General features: G+C 43.3%; 1 protein-coding gene across 13 annotated transcripts in view; it reads right to left on the bottom strand.

Annotated features, from left to right (window-relative positions):
* TRPM1 (transient receptor potential cation channel subfamily M member 1) overlaps window positions 1–19,542 on the bottom strand; it is a 116,410-nt gene that overhangs the window by 76,581 nt on the left and 20,287 nt on the right. For 11 of the 13 annotated variants that reach the window (XM_064389122.1, XM_064389126.1, XM_064389121.1 and 8 more), the window contains 4 exons: window positions 13,133–13,278; window positions 11,442–11,556; window positions 8,981–9,104; window positions 6,330–6,523 (listed from right to left, as the gene is read on the bottom strand). The gene's annotated coding sequence lies outside the window, so the exon portion shown is untranslated. Of the gene's footprint in view, window positions 1–6,329; window positions 6,524–7,199; window positions 7,268–8,980; window positions 9,105–11,441; window positions 11,557–13,132; window positions 13,279–19,542 lie in introns of those variants that run through there. The other 2 variants (XM_064389116.1, XM_064389130.1) reach the window with 2 other exon arrangements.

Here is a 19,542-nt window from a genome sequence, read left to right as displayed (position 1 = left end):
AGAAAAATGGGACTGAGGTAGAGCTGGAGGCATTTCCTTCCTCACAGGAAGCCCCTTTCTGGTGCATACATCACACTTCTCTAGAAAACGTGTTTATGAATCTGCACACCTTTAGGAACTACCCATGCTGCCATCTCAGTCCATGCTGCTTGCAGTCCTTTTTGCAGACTTCTCTCTTTCACCTCTCTTAATTAAAATGTATTCCAGGGTCTTTAGTTTGAATTTTCGTCAAAATATCAACATATGACTGAAAGAGGGGAATTGGGGGAATTACACAGAAATAAACCACCTTTTGGTAGAGTTTCCTCGCATTCCTTGTTTTCTAATCATGGAAACAATCACAGCTCAGTGTCCCCTGATAACATGGCTGACAGGTGTACCTGGGAAAACTGGGTAACCCAGATGCTGAGCTGCCAGACACTGTTTTACTGAAGGCATAGTGTAAGTGCCACCAAAACCAGGCTGTACAAACCCCTGGACAGCCACCACTGCAGAAGCACCAGGGCAGCAATGTCCCTGCATCCATGGCAGAGTTCCACATGTCACCATCATACTCTGCTACTGCTGCTGAACTTACCAAGCTGTCTCAACAGATGAAAGTGCAAATTTCAAATTAACACATCCACTTAGTTGCAGACACACGTATATGCATTCAATATATACCTGATTATTAGTGCATCCAAAGTAGTTTTCCCTGCGTCCTCAAAAAATTTCATCTTCATATGCTCCAGAACAACAGAATTACAATGAAATGAAGGCTTCATGAAATATTTTATAAGTAGGTACTCTCTTAAGACAAAAATTGTAAACAATGAAATCCAAGATTAATTTGACAGAAGATGAAGAAAGGTTCTTGACTATGAAAACAAATTCTAGTTTCATCAAGAAGTACTCTTTTGTGCTGCGCAATAGAACATTTCAAATTATTTTTCCCCCTTAGCAATCACTACAGCCTTTGGGGCCCAATTCTTAGAGGTGTTAAATTCTCCACATAAAATTTACCATAGTTCAGAAACAAAAGTAGTGCATATTTTAGGACTTAGGGAGAGTTAATCATAGATTGGCTTTATGCCAGCCCTCAGCAGTAGGCTGAATTCCACCTTTAATGAAGTTGATATGAACTAGGCTTTTACAGGATCTGTAAGTTTGGACCTACTGTTAAATTAGAAAACTGTTGTTATATTGTTTCACTGCAGCCAACTAATTCTCAGCATACACGCTTTTGAATCAGAATTTTGACATTTGTTTTTGGAGGCAATAAGCAGATTAAGTAGAACTCAGTGAACACTGAAGACATATTTTATCAGTCACATCTAGTCATAACTGTGAATGAGAAAAAAATCCAAACTGAGCAAGAAAGAAATGTGGTGATAAGGCACCTTGAACCACTGGTATGTTTCAGATGAAATACTGGGCTCAGCTTGATGCAACAGGTTTTAAATTAGCTGTGATGTCAAGCAGTTTCAAGCAAACCTGACCACTGCTTCAATGGAGGTAAGACTGAAAGAAAGCATTTGCAGCTTTGAACACGTACATATGTAATTAGTCCTGATGACTATATCCCCCATTGACTCCATTTGCAGACACTTTCCTTAATAATGCATTACTCTTGCTTAGCTTAAACCATATTTTATCCACGTTGTCTTTGCAAGATAGATTCTTGGAAGAACTATGTTTGCCCATAACTTACTTTTGAACTTTCAATTTCCAAACTTGTGTGGTCCGATGAAAGTGTGAAGGCACACGTTGGTATCATTCAGTTTGGTATTACTAGCAGAAAACAGTATATCAAGCAAGACTTCTGAAGCAAAATTAATAATAAATTTCAAGTAGAAAGGTACTTCGAAGAATTTCCCATAGACACTCCTGAAATTGGCAGCTAGGGCTACAAAGAGAGTGTCTGAGCTCTAGTTTATATTTATGACACTCATGGTGCCATGAATACCTAGCAAAAGAGTAAGTCCTCATACACAAAAGCAGGTGACCTTAAGACTGAGGTTTTATTGCTGCCATTGCTCCTTGGAGTTGCTACATCCATACTCACCAGTACTTCCCAGCTCCTGTGCACTGAGTCCCTGCAAAACTCCCAAGCTCTCATCCCAGGAACAGTCAGTGCTAGACAATTTCTCACCTCAGCCACTCAAGGCCCAGCTGATGACCAAGTCCATGCCAAGCTCTATTTCAGCAGCCACATAATCAATACAGATATGAAGAAAGCTGCTCTAGTGATCTAATTTTATTTTCTGTTATGTGTTCATTTCAAAGTAACTGCAGCCATAAGAGATTGCAGTGTGGATGGTAAAGTAAGATGAACTGCAAATGTTCAGAGCTCTATCCCTTTGCTTCAGATCAAGGAGCGCTGAACAGAAAAACATGACAGTGAAACAAAAATAACACCAGTTAAACAAAATCGATTAATTTGGGATCTTTGCCTTGCATCATGCTTACAGCATCAAGCATTTTTCATTCATTATCTATTTATTCTACTGTTACATGTATCAGCATGTTTTGCCCTAGGAGTACAATGAGTACCAAAACCCCTGAACTTCAATAAAGCATTTAACAAGTACATAACAAAACATATGTACCTCTGTACTTTCTCCTCAAGCATCCATCAGACGGCTAAAAACTTACTCTCATTATTCATTTTGAAAAAAAAGAATTCCTCTCTTCTATTAAAGACAAGATAGGGAATGTCTTGATACATAAAAATATTATTGTATTTTAAAAAGCATTCAGATTTAAACTCCTTAGGATAAAGGAATATCAGAGGACACACCAGAAGAGATAAACACAGGCAGCTCTCATCTCCCTGAAGGCAGAATGAGCCTCATTAAGCTTTCTGCTTTGCAAAAGATCTTTGACCCAAGCAAACGGCCACTAGAATAGTGGTAGAAAAGACAACCACATTTATTTTCTCACTGCACCCATTTATCTTCCTTGTTTCCTTAACACAGAAGAATTAGAAGCACCTACCTCGTCAGACTTGAAGAAAGCCCCACATCCTTGGGGAGTGTGTTAGTTACACATAGCAAGATAATGTTCTGTCTAAAATGAAAGAATTCCCCATAGCCTTTAGCATGCAGAGGTTCTTTTAGCTCTGGGAGAGGATGTGCAAACATCCACTCAGGGTATTACCAAAGGCTAATTCCTAATTCTCTTGAGTAAGCCTGCTTGCTGCTATGGACTACTACAGGCTTTATTCCTATTAGAGACTTACCGGTTGCCAAAGGTGACAGTGCTGTGTCACAGATAATCATGAAAGTGATATGGTAAAGGGTTTCTGAAAGTTTAACTTTGATTAAAAGGACCAATTTCTAAGTCTGTAGCTGTTTAAGCCTGAGAACCAAGCAGGTATTTATGTTTCACTTTTCCAGTGTTAGCTGATGGGCAATAAGGTCATGTACCCCTTCCACTCACAAGCCAAACTACCACTGGAATAATCAATGAGAGCAGATGGGAGCAGGCTGATACCAGCCTGCAGATGGCAGCAATTAGGAGAAGGTCAAGCCATGTCAGAAAAAGCAGTACTTGTATTCAGTGTTCAATTTTGGGTGTAGGCCATCTAATCTTTTCTAACCACATAACTGAAGAGCCAAGGCTGGTTACCAAACACGGGAACAGTGCACCACAACTTGTGTTTCTGTAAGACAAATTCTGTATTCTATGTAAATTTTGTCAAAAACCTAAATGAGGCAGTTTTGGTGTAGGCTGATTTCTCCCACGGTGAAGTATGTTTAAACAAACTATTTTGTGACACTTAGCTTAGGTAACACAAAGCAATCTTGGCAGGACAGAGTACCAGATAAGAAGCTGTCTTGCAAATAAACCTTCCATTTTGTTTTTATTTGTAAGAAAAAAAGATTACTCTAATGGGCAGGTGAGTTTCCAAAGAGGCGACAAGAGAGCCAGAGAAGTTCTCAAAGTCTATCAGTAGCCACTGAGTTCTTATCTAAAATGCACAGAATACCCTTGTATGACTGAAATGACTCTGTGGCCTGCTACTTTTGAAACAATGCTTTAGTTTCCACAACTAGCAAACCATTTAAAATTAATCCACTTAGTAATTATATTATTTATCTTTCACTAAACTACCTTCAGAGTCCTATTTTCTGCACAGTAGTACATGTCATAAAAGACAGCATTATACAGATTTGTACACCGTTCTAATTATAACCGCCTTCAGTAGTTTTGTGTGTCCTAAAACCAACTAGAATGGTCATAATCAATGCAACCAAACCCAAACCTTTAATCATTCTTTACATTTTCTGCATCCTGGATGGTTCCAACCTGGTTTCAGAGGCCTTTAAAGTGAGCCTCTGAAAATGAGAGCTAACATACTGTGTCCCTGGTTTCTCACAGTCCGATGGCACACCCCGAGCCCGTCTCTCCGCACCCTGCCGGGTGTGCAGCCACGCTCCCGCACAGCATTCCCGGCAGGAGGCTCCGGCAGATGGCGCGAGCCAGCCGCCTGCCAGCCAGGAAAGGCGCATCTGCACACCAGGCAGGTTTTCTTATCACCCATCAGGTTTTCTTCTCACCATCACAGCTTGCCAGCGGTGTGAATTCCCTGCTTAAGTATTTACCAGTCCCAGCGGTCGCTAAACTGCAAAAACATCGATCTAGCTTCATCCCAGAGGAAGGTAAAGTGACCAAGAAACAGGTCAGAACACATCTGGTTTGCACCCCAGAACAAGACTTTAGGACGGGAGGATTATGGGAGAGAGAAGAGGATCAATAACCCGAATTTCCAGAGGATCCTGAACTTTTTATTGCAGAATGAAACCAAGCTTCCAACAGCGAAGAGGAAGCAACACATTCTCTGAAAGTTTCAGCTTCTTGGCTGCGTCCTCAGGTACAGTGATCCTTTCCTTAGGATGCTGGATTAACAGTGCAGTATGTGCCAAATGCAATCGTGAGTTCTAATCTGCTTTTCCTCAGTCTTTAATAAAGGTCACAAACTGAAAAAAAATTCTTGCTTGAACACTGGCCTTTAAAGTGAGCCTCTGAAAATGGGAGCTAACATACTGTGTCCCTCTACCTAGCTAAAGCTGAGACTGTGCAACAGGTTCAGCCAGACAGTACGACCCCAAAAGACATAATTTCACCTCCCTATACAGAACTCACTATAGCCCTGCTCTTCATACTGCTTAATTTTACTTCCCTTTTAGATCTGTTGGGCCATGCATGCAGATAGTGATTGCCCAAGAGCAATTGTGGAGCCACAAGCAAGATGTGGCTAACAGACTACACATTACTTGCCTCAAAAACTCTCATGGCTGAAGGGAGATTCTAACTTGTCCGTCTATTTTTCACAGAAGCAGACTATGAAACAGATTCTTGGGGATAGGTTTCCAAATTAATTTTCAGGTAATGTAATGTTTTGAGAATTTTAATACAATCAAAATTCTGCCAGCTAGTGAGGTGGTAAATGCTGTACTCACTGAAATGAGAGTAATGCAATTACAATCAGTTGAGACAGTTTGTGGATACTGATCTATTTGATCAACATGCAGTTAGACTGTCAGCAATGCAAAAGCAGTTGATATAGCAAAACCTAGACAATATATTAATAAAACAGATAAAAATTATTAAGAAAAAGCTACTGTTACAACACAACTACATTTTACAGGACCAAAACAAGACCTCTAGCTAAGAATCTACTGCCCCTCTAAGGGGCTCTGAAACAAAGAAAACTGCTGAAGCCAGAGTAATGCAATTAGCAGCATCTTAGAAAATTAGACTTACAGCTGGCAATAAGACAGCCTTAAAATTATTATTATTACATTAGATTCTGGAAAATAAGGAGATTTATAGCTACTATAAAGTACAATTGCTTCACTGCTATTACAAGCAGTTTCAAACCCAGGCATTAATGTTAAACTACAACTAATCTGAAAAAAACCAAGATTTCAACTCAGGCCTTGCTTTTAATTAGTTCAACTAAAAAAAAAAAACCACCAATAAAAAAGAGAATGAGATGAACATTCATTTTTGGGTTTGGTTATTGTTGACAGACTCAGAGACTGCCCAGCCACTGCTTAGGACGCTGGGCAAAAAGTATTTAAATAGATTAATATACTTAGACCCTCAAAGCCCCAGAGCATTTTCCAATGCCCAGCAAAGCTTTCAGAACAGTCTAGCTCCCACTCTGGCCCATCAACCTCCCCCCAGCTATTCTTGCTCCTTACCAGAAGGGAAGCAAGGTGCTTCACTGCATCAGGCGATTCCTAAGCCAGAGCCATCTCTGTGAGCAAACCCTACTGACACAACTCCATGATCTTACTTCCCAAACCCAGGGCTACCTTCTGGGCAGCCAGCCCACATACCAGCTCTGTGCTTTTGTTCTTAAGGTTCATTAGGAAAGAAGAATTTTTAAGTCGCTGTCTTCCTCATCTGCTGCGAAGGTTCAGGGTGTTCCAAGCAGAAGGGAGCCAGAGCACGCTGTGTTCATAACACCTCCAGTGGGGCTCATGTCACAGCAGAGTCTGGCAGATACACTGGCACAGAGCCACCATCTTTTCTAAAAGGGTCCAAGGAACAATTCGACAAAGGCAAATAAATGCTTTTCTCTTGTAAAGGATCTTCCTAAGGGACAGTTTCCACTTGCCTATCCTTTTATGCTGCCAACATGGTACAGAGGGAGAACGTATAAAAGGAAAGCTGATCTCACAGTCACTTTCAGTGATGCCTTTGTTGGAAATGGGGTGGGCCAAGGATTTTGAGATATCCTAAGGGATGTGGGGGGCTTGGGCAATAATTGATGCCTTTTTCATAAGCACTGAGTCAATTTCTTAACATTAAACTTAAATAGGGTGGGCCTCTCCTGTGGTGAGGCAGCTTGGCCACCTCATGGCTGACACAGGAAACAGGGACACAGGCAATGGATTGTTTGCTCCTTTTCCTCCCTATAAGATCCCTCCCAGCCACCATGTGTAGCACTGCTGCACGACAGCTTTCCCTGCCACCCTGAGCACAGCCCAGTGACACAAGTTAGCCACGTATAGAACATAAAATGTGATGCTTGTCCTCATTTCCTCTAGTAGCTCATGATTAAGCTCAAAAGTAGTAGTGTAAACCAGAGAGGAAAAAATACACATTTATTAGCTTTCAAATCTCTGCAGTGTCTCTCTTTTAGGAACTCCAGAGGTCTCAATCTATGTTAGGAATTAATTGAAGTCATGAGGAAAGATTCTCACCCATTTACCCAAAGAAAAGGCGCATGAGAAGAATGAAGTCAAGTAATGCACAATACATTGGTGGTTTCTGAGCATCCCAGTGACAGTTCAGTTACCAGAGGTATGCTGGGGACACAGTGTTGTTATCTATGTCACAAATGAGATATTCTCTATGAACTGTAAATCTCCCCAGCCACGGAAGCTGTCAAGAATCATAGTAGCAGAAAAGGATAACTTAGGTCATCGAAGAAGAAGAAGAAGAAGAAAGGTGAGGCAAGCGCAATGTTATGGCAGAACTCTGTACATCTTAACATGCCTTTTGCAGCTGCAGTGTGCATGGAGCCCAGGGCTTAGTGGTTTTCAAAACCATAACCCTAGGTGTAACCATAACACTAACCATAGCCATAGGCAGGAAAAGCAGAATAGGGCTAGGGTTGGTTCCAGGAAAAAGCTGTGGAGGAAGGCATGTTGTGGCAGTTTTGTGTTCCCCTTGGGATGCCCTTTGCAGCTGCAGTGTGCCTGGAGCCCTGGGCTTTGTGCTTTTCAAAACCTTTACTCTAGGCTCAACCCTGACCCTAACCCCTATCCCTAACTTAGACCCTCACCCTAACCCACCTCTTGACCCTCACCCTAACTCCTAACCCTGACCCAAGCCTAACTCTAATCCTAACTGCCTAACACCCTAATTCTAACCCTAGCCCTAAACCCTAACTGTAAACTAATCCTAACCCTAGCCTCTAACCCTAACCCCAAACCTTAACCCCAAACCTAGCCCCGAATCCTAATCCCAAACCCTAACCCCAAGCCTAACCCCTATCCCTAACCCAACACTGGCCCTTTTCCCTGGCAAACAAAACTCACCAGCCCAGGTTCCTGATGTCAGTTTACATGTGGGTTCGTGGTGGGGTGTTCAGTTTTACTGTGCAGGATTTCTCCTCTACAAAGCTGCCAGTGTCTCCCCCTAGCCACAATGACTCCACTGGGCCTGGAACTCACAGCCTTTAGACCATCAATGTCTTTCCCAATCTACTCTGTCACCACTGGCCCTTTTTCAATGCATTCCACTGCAGTCCTAAAACGCTGTATTTTCATCGAGCATCCCCTCTCTTTCTGACCCTGACAATATTCCAAAAACCCCTGAAGGACCCTTTAAAAACTCCTTCGATTACTATTTAAAGCCAAAAAAAGTCCTAAGAGACCTTCAAAAATTTCTTATATATCCTTAAATGTTGTAGAAATATCCTGAGATAAACCTGCTCAGCCTCCAAGCCCCACCTCTTGCTCTTCCTGTTCCTCCCTCAGCTCCCAGCCTCTGTCATGCTCCAGCCCCCACAGTGCCCCTCAAGAGGCCCCTCAGCCTCTGTAATGGCCCGAAAGGACCCTAAACCCCCTACAAATTCCCTAAAAAAGCCCTAGTTTTCAAAGTGCCATAAAAACCCCAAAATAGCCTCAGAATACCCATAAAATACACTAAATACCCTACTTTTAAAAAACTCCTCAAACACCCCTAAAAATCCCCAAAGAACCTTTTAAAAATCCCTAAATAGTCCTAAAAGAGCTCTAAAGATACCCCAAAAGTCCTTAAAATGCCCTGATAAGATCTCAAAAAAAAAAAACCTAAAAAAATTTCCCTGAAATAGCCCTTAAAAACTTCATAGAATACTCTTAAAAGACAAAAATGTGCTAAGAAATCTTCTAGAATCCCCTATATATCATTAGAAGTTGGGGAAAAATCTTGAGAAAAATCTGCTCAGCCTCCAAGCCCCACCTGTTGGTCTTGAACCCTCAGATGTCTTCCCTACCTTTTTGCAATGGGTCTTCTTTTCCTCTGAGGGTTCTGTCTTTGTCCTGCTGTGAGGGTTGCTGTCTTGTCCCAGCGGGAGGTTTCCAGTCTGCTCTCACTCTTAGGGCTGCTGTGTTGTGCTGCTGTTGGGGAAAAAGGCTGTTTTTTGGGGGGCTACTAAGGGTGAGGCTAGGGCTGGGGTGAGAGGTGCTGCACCCGTGCCCTAACCCTACCTGGTACCTGTGTCCTTTGCACCCCAAACCCTCAGTGTCAGCTCTCCACCTGTCAAGGCCCCCGCTCTTTGCCCCTCAGCTCACAATGTCTGTGTGTCAGCCCAAGCCCCTGACATTGTCCCTTGGCCCCCTAACCTCCACCGTGCACTCTCCACCCGGGTAGAGCTGGTTTTTAGGGTGAGGTTAGGGGTGCTGTGAGGGCTGCTTCACCTCTCACCCTCAGGCATCCCCCACTTTGCCCCTCAAGGCATCCCCTGCCCCTCAGCCTCTTTGTGTCACCCTCAAGTTCCCCAGTGCAGCCTCTCAGGGTCTCTGTGCCACCCTGGAGCCCCCCTTTGCTCCTAAAGGGCCCTTCTGCCTCTCAGCTGCCCCCATGCTCTGTGTCACCCTCCAGCCCCCTCCCCTCAGCCCGCAGCCCCTGGTGACACCCCGCAGCCCCCAAATGTTGTCCCTGCCTGTTTGATTTGGGTGCTGACCTGCTGCCAGGGCTGCAGTGTCACAGGAGGGCGGTGGGGGAGTGAGGGATGGGGCAGGACTGGGCTGGAGAGGGGTGAAGGGTGGAGTGAGGGATGGGGAAGGTGTGGTCACAAAGTACCAGTAGGGGTGAGGATTGGAGAAGGGGATATGACAGGAGAGGGCTGAGGGAAGAAGCTAAGGGTTGGAGGGGGCAACCTGTATCTCCCAGACCCAAGCTGGAACAAATTAAAACTTTGGTTGCTTTTACAGTGCCAAGTGCCTCCTGCAAACTGACACCAGGAACCTGGGCTGGTGAGTTTTGTTTCCCAGGGAAAAGGGCCACATTCTAAAAACCATGACTATCAATTAAAAGGCAAAGAGAATAGAGAAGGGATTCTCTCACTGAGAGTGGTTTTTTCCTAAGATGACACATTTTTTTAACAGTGCAAAACAGAAGTTTGTGAATAAAGTTGTTTTATTGTGACTAGTTCTAGAATTAGAAGGGGGAAAAAAAACATCCTCATTTGAAGTGGTTAGACTCATTGTTTTATGAATTCAGCTACACAGCTAACTAACTGACTATTTTAGTCATGAGCTGTGGCTGAAATGGGATAATTATGAATGCTGCCAGGCCCACTTATCCAGAGGAAACAGACTTCTGCACCTTTTTGTATATATTCTGTAATCCAGAATTGAACAGACAACTGTGTGCAAAGTCTGGTTCTCCTGGTCTCACACTGATGTCAGTTCCAAAACCAATATTTCCTTCATCCAAATTCCTTGAACACAGGCCTACTTTCCATATTTGTATTCAGAACAAAAAAAAATTTGAACAAATATAAGAATACTGTACAGCAGGTGTTGTGCAGCTCAAGATCTTTGTTCCTACTGGGATAGGTGGGGTTTTGTACTTTAATTGTGCTGTTAAAAAGTTTACATGAGTCATTGTCTCACCTCTTTCCTGCCTCATAATACATCAACAGGCATGTGGGGGTTGGACCATGTGTGTAGTTAAAAGAAACTTGAAGAGTCCCTGCAGAGATTCAAGTGTAGTTGGAGACATTGCTAATCATGATTTTGAATGGGAGAAAAACAGCTAACACTAACAAAATCCAGAAAAGTCAAATCAAGAGCTAACCAAATGTACTCTAGCTACTCTGAGTGCTGGCACTCCCACAGCTATTTGATAGCCAAGGCAGAATAAATAATCAGCCAATATTTTTTACATTAATCTCCTGGGAGGGGGGAAACAGGAAGAGAATGTAAGTTGTCTTCGTGGAATGTTGTCAGATGAGAATTAAAATTCCAGTCTTTACTGAAGCCTCTGCTGGAATGTGCAAAACACTGGGTACATTCCCCTGTGCACATACACACTTTGTGTTTTATTTTTCCATGGCATGCTGCTTTAAAGGCTTACAGCTGCATTCTTACTTGGTTTCTCAGTAATCTGTGCACATAAACACAGTGATACCCGAAGCTGCCCTCCTCACCCTGGTGCCTTGGCTGAAATAGAAGCTGTTCCACCCAAGAGTGTGATCATCTGGAAGTCCATGCTGGGACTAGGAGGAAGTTGATGTATAGAATCATCTTGAGCTTCAATCTGCTGCCTCCACCAAAAGCTTCTCAAACACGCTACCAACAAAGGCTTAGCAAATCTTCAGTGGCCAGCAGTGGGACAACATGAGGCCTGATTTCACTTTCAGAGTTAGAATTTGGCTTATGCACTAAACCACCACTGTTAAAACTAACCATCTATCACACTTGATTGCAGTTGCTCCCCAAAGCACTTACCTTTCACAAACAATAGCATATTCTTTGCAGGGAGAGAAGAGGAGGAGGAGAGATGCAATTTTTCTTGCCAAGGCAATTTCCCAAAAAATGTCTGAACATCAGAGAAAAGGCAGGCCTGTAGAGGGGACAAACACATCCCTTCAGAAGAGAAGTGTTCATAACAGAATTATATAAATGTTTTTCCTAATACCAAATAAACTATATAGCCCAGTCATTGTAGCCAACTATTGAATAAATCATAAAACCATAGTGTGTGATAATGAAGTCAGATGCCAATTACTTAAGTCTTTTTACAATCCTTTCCCACTCAAGTCAGAGGCAAATTTCTAAGACAATTACAAATGGACATTTGGAGTCAGATTTGTTCCAGTATTTTTTCTCAATAGATGCCTCATGATGCAGACAATTCTTTAAAAACATATCACTGTATATCTTAATACCATTTGCTTTGCTGTAAATGTTTGAGATGTGCAACACTGAAAATCCCACTAAATATCTGAATTTCTAGGAGCTTAAATAGCTTTGAAGAAATGCATTCCTGCATAAAATTCACGCTGTGCTGGGGCCAGAAGAGGATTTTGCCATCTTTGTTGAGAGCTAAGGAATATGGAGGCCTTGTGATGTACTGAGCAATGAATCTCATCCTGATTACTGTCTTTGAAGTTACACGTGCCACACTCTCAATTAGAGCTAAAACTTAGATCACAGAGTGTAACTTCTGTATGTGAGAGGAATAGAACAGCTCACAGTACAAGCTGTACATAACAAACAGCAGGTCCTCCTCGTGACACTGTCAAATATGTTCCAGGAAGCCCCACAGTGCCAGAAGAGATTCCCCTTCCATGGGAACTTTTCAGAGACCTCAAGCAAGGTCCAGTTAGCAAGGGCTGGTGACACAGAGTCCTGCCCATGTACCTTATCACTGGTTGGAATGAGTCCTTAGTCACTACCTGCAGTTTCTGTTGGACTCACTGATAGCAATTAGGCCAACAGTTTAGTTTAAATTTTAACTCATAAGTAATAAACACTGTTTTTCTAAGAGTAGTTCAAGTACAGTTCAAATTCCATACAAAAATCTCTATTTTCCAATGGCAGAAGAGCTTCTCGGGTTGGACAGCACTGAGCACGTTCAAGACAGCACTGTGCTCCACATGACTGTCACCAGATAACATCGATCAACAAACTCCATGAGCACAGACACTGCCAAAGTCAGTTTTCTGTGGCACTCACTCACCGCTGCACAGCTCATGGTACAGTCTCCTTGTCACAGAATTATTTGGTCTCTTCCAGCCTACAATGCTATTCAGCCTACTTTCAGACACTGTTTTGCTGTCAAAGCCAGACAAAATTAGCCAGGGAAATCCACATTACTGAGACAAACAGCAAGGTTGCACTGGGTCTTTCCCTGATTTAGGAATCTAGGCTAAAAATAATCCATCCTCTGCACAACTATGGTTAAATTACTGTTAGGAAAGATCCGGAAGAGAAAATTCTTAGCATTCTGAGCATGTTTACTCTCATTTTCTGAATACAGAAATCAAATCAGAGTGAATTCTTTTCTGGAGGCCAAACTCCAGTCAGCCTAGGAAAATACAGGATTCTTCAGACCTAATACTGCTTTAGTTAGCAGAACAGTGCCTGAGTCACAGGCCTACCCATGTATTTGAAAGTTAATATTAAACAGTTCTAACCTCATTGACCAGGACAGCCTGTTTCTTCAGCTCATCAGGGAGAAAATCAGCTTGCTTCATTGGAAGACACAATGGAATGATGAGCCTGCTGTCTTCACAAAATTCAACCAGGTTCCCTTTGGTTGTGGCTGTGTTCCCATCCAGACCTTTAAAAAACCAGCCAGAAAGAGGATAAGCTTTAAATGTTAAAAAGAGTCATCCAAGACATGCCACTAACAAAGCAGTACTCCTACTAAGTCACTTTAGACCCAAGTAAGCTCATGTTATACCTTATTTAACAAGCAAAACATGATGGAAACAATGGTATATACCATTCATTACTGCAATATATTTTTTTAAGATTGTGTGTTATCTATAGAATTTTGAACATGCAACTGGCCAGAGTGAACTAAACATTACTGTATCTTCAAGAGAAGGAAAATGAGCATATTTCACAGATAATTTAAAGTGCATGTGGGCAGGTATTTTCTAGTCCACATATTCACTTCCATCAGATGTTTTGGGTTTTTTTCCTAAGGGTCTCAACAAAATCACTTACATTTTCTTGAACAAATATGATATTTTAAAAGCCATTTGTTCATTAAACTGTCCAAGTCTTATTGCAGTCTCAGATATACTAAAACAAAAGAAATTCTACAGTTTGAAGTCAACCTTTCCTAACTGGTATAACCAGCTTAAAAAAAAAAAAATTCTTTCCCATTTCTCTCTTGCCTATATAAAAAGGTTAAATACTGAGAGATACTGTTAAATGTACCCCTGCTTTCTGTGGTTTGAAATATGTTTGAAAAGGAGTCTGACAGATTTTTACTTATCTCCTGAATGGGGATTAAAAGGACATATGGCCCATTTTGCCATCAAACGTAAACTTCTGACCTCTTACTCCTTTTTCCTAATTATAATCTACTCTTTTTTTTTCCATTAGATATTTTCAGCTATGACTCTGAAAAACTTCTTCAGCTCCTAAAGGTTCAGATTGTAAAATTCAAATGCAATACATAATTAAGGGCAATTATTTGCAGCGAAATATACATCAAAGTTTGATCAACACAAATGAACTTACCAAATTACTCCTATCAAATTCGGTGGGACTGCTTGACTAAGAACTTACCATTATGATACAAAAAAAAAAAAAAAAAAGCAATGATGTCTCTGGATCATCTGTAATACAAGGAGCAGAACTAAGTGACATCTAAAGTATTTTTTATAGTACACAAGATAATAATCAGCCAAATAGTCCAAAAACAAAGATTAAAAAAATGAGTTCAAGAGCAAAAAGTGAGGATGAGGCTGCTGAAAGTGAGTTCTGAAAGCACCAGAAGATTGCTGTCCTTTGAAGAATTATGATTTGGTTTACTGTTTCCTCTGTTAGTTCACTGATAACTCTCTTTGGTGTTTTGGTGTGATGGCAGGATGACATCAAGCCTGTACCAGAGTGATGATCCACACAGAACTGCCTGCACTAACACGCCAGTCTCTGTGAGAAGCTTTGGCACCACAAAGCCTCAGCAGCCCAAGTCTACCAAAGGCCAAACCTCCTGCCTACCTGCCAAATGTTACAACTGAGCAAAAAGCACTGCCCATCTCCCCTGCAGCGTGGTACCAACTGGCACCCAGGAGAAGCCCAAAAGAACATGTTGAAGAGATAGTAAGCAAAAGCCAAGACGAGCCAAGCCTCATCTTTTGAAGCCCCCAACAGAATGATTTTCAGCAAGGCTATGTGAAAAAAAGTTGTTGTTACTCCGCCGAAGCCAGAGGCTGAAGGTGGGTATGCAAAGAGCTGAGGTCCAGCACATGAATCAGGCCTGCAGCACAGCTCTTCTTATTGACACATGAAGCTGCACTAAGAAATTAAGGTTCTTTTACATTCAGAAATACAATTTTGTATTTCAGCTTTACAACAGACAAACTATAAACTCCAGACCAAAATTCCCCATGGTACAAACTTTGTCAGGAAAATCCCCTCTGAAAACAGTGAGATGACCAGTCTCAGTGCAGCGACTTCTACTACCCCGCAAAACAAAGGTCTGTGGATACTTAGCCCTCACTTTATTTGATTCAGATGTGCTCAATTTGTCAACTATTCAAAGAAAAGACGACACCCCAGCACACAAACAAGGCTACCCTTGAATGACTTACTGATTTTGTTTGTCCATTTCAGAATGCACAGGGCATTCAACCCTCTCGCTATTTTCATACAAGACTGATCTTTTTATCATGTCTCAGCTGTTTCTGTGTGTGATTCTACCATCACACAGACCTGTATTTATGAAGACAGCATTTGCCTATGGTTATTTAACACGCTGTGACAGAAGCCCAAGCTCTAATCCAGTGGGAGTTTACTAGTGGACACTTTTGAAGAATAACATGGTGCCACAGTCTCAAGAGGTTCATAAAGCATTTGTGAAGAAAATCAATCCTCTGAAGAGCAAAGGGCAAAAGCATTACAAATGCACACTTGAGACTCCTGTTCTAATGCTGAGGTTTAAAGTGCTGAGGGGTTCCTGCACTTACGAGATTACTTTTGCTCTCTTCACCCTAGATACCTCCAAGGTAAACTCTCTCTCTGCCACTGGTTGATTTGTTTTATATTAAAGGAGGCGATAGCAAAGGGTATGGGAAGGAACACAACATTTGTCCTGAAAAGCGAGCAAATCCCGTAACACCCAGGGAAAGCTATAAAATGAGTGTCTCAGATTCTCCTAACCCCCTCCAACTCAGTGACTCATGCTCGTTTGCTCTCACACGGCTTTGCTGGCAGAAGCATTAAAGCAATTGGCCTTATTTTCAGTGCCTGTCACGCTCGGGCAGTTGCTGATCAGTGAGATACCACTCCTGCCAAAGGGCTGGGTGGCTGAGCGCATCCAGTTGTGCTCCGGAGTAAAGGAGGAGGGAAGCTGCTCCATAAAGTGGTAACAACCTGCTGCTTCTCAGATTAAGTCTTGTTGGAAAGGTGCAAAATTGAAAGCATCATATGTGGATGCCTGCTCCTCCATCTCTACTACTGACAGAGAGTGTTTCTAACTAGATTTATCTTTTGTTAAAAACAGTGGCAATACAAAAATAACATGCAGGAAGGGAAACGGTTGCCATACTCCAATGGATTTAGAGTGAAATAATGCCATTTTTAAATTACTAACAGGAGTATTTATCATTGTATAGAAATAAAAAGCAAATAGAAATTAAGGTTCCAAGGTGCATGCTAACTATCAAAGTAATTTTTGTAATATGCAACAACATACTACAGTATATTTGGAGTTTAAAAAAAAAAAAGGAGATGCACATTCCCTTCCTTAACAGTGCTTTTTTTCCCTCCTGACTGCATTCACACAGGATACTGAAGCAGATGGCTCTAATCCAGTATGGCAATTCCTATGTCTCATTCAGCACAGCCTCTTTTTCTCTTTGATTACAGGGGATATACAAATACATTACACAGTTACACAGCCTCTACAGTGAGACAAAAGCTCTTCACTGCTTTTACAAAGTACGGTTTTGTGTGTAGTAAATGATATCCCTCTGCAAAAGGAAAGCATTCCATTCCTTTCTCCACAGCTCAGAGCGTGGGTGGACTGAGCACACGTCGGCCTTTTTCTTACATGTTTCTCACTGACCAGAAAGAAGGGGAATATCCAGCATTAGCAGTTAGAACAGGTGGAGATTCCTGTGCCAAACCCCCGGGAGAAAGAAACGCGGGGGAAGGGAAAGACAGTGCTCTCTCCTCAGGGGACAAGGGACAGGTCAGAAACCTTGGCTGCCTGGCCTGCGAGCAGCGCTGTTTGCTCTCCTTCCCCTGCTCGGCGGGAGCGGCACAAGCCTCGGGGCAGCAGGGAGGGAGGCCCTGCGTGTTCCCCGAGGGGAGCAGGGGCGCACACAGAGCCCTGCCGAGGGGAGCAGGGGCACACACAGCCCTGCCTGGGGAGCAGGGGCACACACAGCCCTGCCTGCACCCCGCAGGAGGAGGAAGGGGCACACACAGCCCTGCCTGCTCCCTGCAGAAGGAAGGGGCACACAGGCTGCTCCCTGCAGAAGGAAGGGGCACACTCAGCGCTCCCCGCAGCCGCAGGAAGGGGCACACTCAGCCCTGCCTGTTCCCCACAAGAGGAGGAAGGGGCACACACAGCCCTGCCTGCTCCCTGCAGAAGGAAGGGGCACACTCAGCGCTCCCCGCAGCCGCAGGAAGGGCACCCGGCGCGCTGTGGCGTGTGGCGGCGGCCCCGCCCTGCTGTCTATAAATAGCGGCGCGGGCGGGCCCGCGGGGGCACGCGAGGACAGCGGCGGCGCCGCTCGAACGGGCAAGGCCGCGGGGCCCGCCCGCTCGGCACGGCCGGGCCTCACCGCCCTGCCCGGGGCGTCCGCCCGAGCCCGACTGCTCCTCCGCTGGGTCCTCCCGCTCTGGGGCTTTAACATCACATTCCAGGCCATCCTTGAGATTGAGCCTAGTAAACAAGGATATGCTGGCTATCGAAATCATCCACGTTTCACATACTCCCTCATTTTTAGCAGCAGGAAATGATGAGAATGTATCTGAAGGCCAAAAGTTTCTGAGGCTTAACCTTTCTTGCACCAGTACTTCTGCCTAAACTTGCCTAGAATTGGTCCTGACTGACAGATGCCACTTGCAGTAAGGGGTGGACATCAGGAGTGGAAATTTCCATTTCACAGGGTGAAGATTTTGTCCGGAAGAAAGGGGCTGGACAGAGAGCCTGCCCCTCTTACGTGATGCTCACTAATTTTAATGGTTGGCATAACCCAAACAATGACCTTCAAAACCTCTCAACTTCTGCTAAGATCAGAGAGACATTACCCTGAATGCAAAACGTGCTCTAAGCACGGTAAGAACCTTACCAGACAGGACTTTGATCTTATCAGGCCCTACCTCCAAGACAGCAAGCATTCAGCACACTCCTCATGTCTGAATCTGTAGTTCAGCAATAATTTCACCAGAAGGTCACCGAGAGCTGGAATCCATACTCCATGAAAGGGAGTACAGAGTTACACTTGGCTGTGCAACTCACCAGGAAATGACATTAATTGCAGATTTCCACCTCTCCCACACTCTCAACAAGCCACAAAACTTAGTACACTACATTCAATCTTTAGGGCTTAAACAGAAATTACTGGCTTGGCCCTCTGCCTTGCTGAATTAAGTCAACCTTGAACTTTGCAAGATGACTGAATTTATAATGTAGTCAGTGAAATAAATGGGCAGGAGATCTTTCTCCTTTTTAATGCCTTTATTTGTTGTCATCTTGCTGCAAAAGTTTCAGACCTTCTCAGTGGTTTCTCAGGCACAGCTCCTCACAGCACTGACGCCTTCTTCTCAGCACAGCCAACAAGCTCCATCTCTCCCCTCTCGAGGGCCCAACCTGCTCTTTTATAATACCCTCTTAACTGGATCCAGCTGTGGCCTATTAAGAGCAGGCTTGTTCTTAATACTTGATAATTAGCACAGCTGTAACTCCTTAGGGGCCAGATTACCTTCACCACTGTCTCTATTCTCCTACCTTTTATCTAACCACATTTATTAAAAAGAATCAGCTCAGGTGGGGAGAAATCGACGGTCGCGCCCACGCCGCAGGTGCTCCCAGGCGTGGCACGGAGGGGGAGGAGGGTGATGCAGCTGTGTCCGCTGGTCTGCAGGCAGAGCTGGGGATTCCACCCTCACAAGAGATTAGGAGATTCCTCCTTTTCAGTCCAACACCTCGGGTCGTCTCTCTAGTCAACATCTTTTGAGGTTAGGGTGAGAGGCAAAAAGGATCCAAGCAGGCACTGGACTACACTCCCATCCTTAGACATGACCTAGGTCCCCTAGTTCTATGTTGGCTAGCAATTTTTTTAGGGGTTTTTCTGGAAAACTGCAACATTTGGTGCAATGCATTTCTCATCTGCATACTAGCTCTGATGCCACTCCCATTCTCCTGGTACCTGCAGGGGTGTCCCTCCCTGGCAAGCATCAGGGGGACAATGGTTAATCACCAACCATTAACAGGTAATTGAAGAAGAACTCTTAACAATGAAGCTAACTGAACAGCAACTTGTCCAACTTGTGTTGACTTTGCAACCTTAAAAAAAAAATAGATAACTTTTTATTCATAACAGTCAGCAACATTTGTGTTTCCCTAAGTCCTCACTTTGTGGCCTGCACACAGCACTCTGACATAAACCACTGACTACTCTTCTTCTTTCTGCTCACTCAAGCCCAATTGTGTGTAGAAGCCAAAATAAGAACAGAATGAACTCCATGTGACAGCCAGCTGGAAATCTCTCTCTTGCATCAGGATTGCTTGGCTAATTTACTCCTAGCGGGATTATTGCTGACATTCTGAGAAATTAACTTAATCACAACAGCAATGAATCTCTCATCCTAATTTTTCTGTAGTAATTATGCTACCTTTTACTCAATTTTCTTG

This window comes from Passer domesticus, chromosome 14, assembly GCF_036417665.1.
Source record: "Passer domesticus isolate bPasDom1 chromosome 14, bPasDom1.hap1, whole genome shotgun sequence".
In the NCBI taxonomy this organism is placed as follows: Eukaryota; Metazoa; Chordata; class Aves; order Passeriformes; family Passeridae; genus Passer; species Passer domesticus.
Note: the sequence above shows the minus strand (reverse complement) of the source record. Positions and strands in the feature narration are given on the sequence as shown.